This window comes from Grammomys surdaster, unplaced genomic scaffold, assembly GCF_004785775.1.
Source record: "Grammomys surdaster isolate TR1022 unplaced genomic scaffold, NIH_TR_1.0 570, whole genome shotgun sequence".
NCBI lineage: Eukaryota > Metazoa > Chordata > Mammalia > Rodentia > Muridae > Grammomys > Grammomys surdaster.
The window spans coordinates 270,638-273,619 of NW_021604989.1; positions in this window are offsets into that span (position 1 = coordinate 270,638).

Below are 2,982 nucleotides of genomic sequence, written 5' to 3' on the forward strand. Positions count from 1 at the left end.
TAAATGAGCTTATCATGTTATGATGACCATTGCACTCTGGAGAGTCTTCCTTTTGCTCATCTGATGTATAAATGAGACAGAAAAAAAAAAACTGCCAATAGAACTGACCTTCTTGTTGCTTTCATCATCAGGCAGCTAGGCTGCTAAAAATTTCACAGACATCCTGACAGTCCTACATCTAAAAGGAGAGAAAACTGAGACCATGACTGGCCAAGTTGTTCTTCAGGAGGCCTTGGTCCTATCTTAGTTGCTGTAGCCTGCACCAGACCTATTAAAAAATAGGATTACATCTTTTACTTCATACAAAAATCAGTTCAAAATGAATGTTGTTTTTTGACATGAATTGAAGTCTGTTGGATAATATATTTTTCAGAGATTTTTCATCATCTGGGATATTTAACTATAAATTTTCTTGGTTGTTATTCTGTTTTTTTAAATCTGGTTTGGCATCATTGTAATGCTATATTCATCAGAAGAGCTTTAAATAAATTAATATAGACATTATGGAAATCAGTTTTGTGATATCCTAGGATGTGAAAAATGGAACTACTATTTGACCAGCTCTTCTATTCCTGGGCTTGTACTCTGAAAATTCCATATAATAACATAGAAACATTTGCCTATCAGTGATCATTGCTGATCTGTTTATTGTAGCTATGAAGTAGATCTTTCCTATGTATCCATAAACAGAAAAATCAAATACTCAATTTTTCACATACAAAATGGACTATAATTCTACCACTGTAAAAGATGGAATCACAACATATGCAACATATGTAGGAAAATTGATTGATTGATTGATTGATTGATCGATTGATTTTTGATGGATAAAATTAAGCCATATCACCCAAATCAGAAAGAAAAATGATCACATGTAGATCACGCAGATCCTATAATGTCTAGGCATATATATGCAAAGTGTAACTTCAGTTATAATATTTCTAAAGCATACCTAGAAACATAATATTAGGTGATGGGCAGGTGAAATTATCCAGAATTTAAACCAGAGGATATACAATAATGTTTTGATTTTCAATTTATTGTCAATTGTCATCAATTTATTTTGTTGCTGGTACATAGGAGTAGACAAATAAAATTGGTACTCAGAGTATAGAACCTTAAGCAAAGCACTATGGCTACATCATTATTGTTCTGTCTGTAGTTCACTGAAATGTACAGAAATTTGGCCGGAACAAGTATTCCCGTTATTAGCTATTTCATTGTAGTTTTTAATGCTTTTATTTATGTGTTCATGATGTATAAACTATCTTTGGAGTATGATTATTATAGTGGAACTTACCATAGTTTCACCTCCATAATAAACACATCAGTAGAAATATAAGAAACACATAATCCTGGAACATATAGGATGTAAGTCTGTTACTAGAGTAAAAGGTATTCTTATGTAAACCTACATTTATGAGTCATAGATGTAATGAAAATAGTACATAATTCCTGTGGTGTTATAAACATGGGGTCCATCCTGTGCTTGTAAAATTAAACTTGGAGATAGGATAGTTTTTTGTTGTGGCAGACCATATTTAGAGCATTGCGTTTTAGTAAAACTCAGAGGCTTATTGGCACTTGTATTTGCCTATTAAATAAACCTTTATTTCAGTATAAGAAAATATTATTTAAAGATTTATTTTAATCTATTTTATTTTGTGTGCATAATGTTTGGCCTGACTGTATGTATGTGTATTATGAGAATATAGTTTCTGCAGAGGATAGAAGAGATTGTCAAACCCCCAGGGAAATATAGCTGCAGACAGATATGACCTTCCTTGTGGATTCCAGGAAGCAACTTGGTTCCTCTTCAAAAGGAGCAAGTGGTCCTTACCTTGAAGACCTCCGCAGAGGGGAGACCCTCACTCAAGTCTCAGAAAGTCGCGACCACCAAGTAATCTGCTCGAGACACCATGTACCGGAGCAATAGCGAGGTTTATTAGGGTGTGACAGCTAGCTGCCGGTCAATTTGTATGCCCACGCAGGAGCTGAATTGACCCCGACAGCCAGTTTGAGAGGGGCTTTTAAGGGGAAAAACCACAAACCAAGGAATGGGGAGGGGGCTCATGGTTGTTAGGTGGCATAACATAAAAATAGTAGAACATTCCAAAGGAACCCAACCTACATGAGTCAGTATCAGGTGAAAACTCTCTGTACGCTTATCTTTCTCAAGAATGTGGTCCTGCCCTGTCACTGAGGCCTTGCCCTGTCACTGCGGTTCTCAGCTTGGTTCCCAGCTTGGTTCCACCTAGTTCACTTGCATTCTTTCCTTTCTCTTTGCAGATAGGCCAGTTCCAGTAATGGTGACTGGTCTTTCCACATTCCTAACTTGCTTCATGGCTCAGTTTCTCAGAAAATTTTCCATGTCCTTATAAAGAAAGCCTAAAGAATATTTTATATGTCTAAAAAGGATTCTATATACCCAGTATCTATAAGTTTTCACTCTACAACCTCAGAGCGATCTCTCTAGATTCTCCAAATAAAAACTTTTTACGACCAAAATCATACAATAAGTATCATCAAAGCGAACCGAATATCAAGTTGGGACACAAATTGCATTTAAGACTAGACAGAGTCTGAAAATGTAAATCATGACTTTGTGATCAGGGGCTTTTCAACTAAATTATTCATTTTTTCTTTTTTAATTGGATATTTTATTTTCATTTCAGAAGTTATCCACTTTCCCCATCCCCGCCCCAGAAACCCACTATCCCATCCCCCCTCCTCCTGCTTCTATGAGGATGTGCTCCATTCACCCACCCACTCCCACCTCCTCGCCATCGAATTCCCCCACACTGGGTCATCCAGCCTTCATGGGACCAAGGACCTGCTTTCCCACCTATGCCCAAAAAGGACATCCTCCCCTACATACACAGCTGGAGCTATGGGTCTCTCCTTAAGTACTCCCAGGCTTTAAACCCTGGGAGCTCTGGTTGGTTGTTATTGTTGCTCTCCCCATGGGGCAGCAAACCCTTT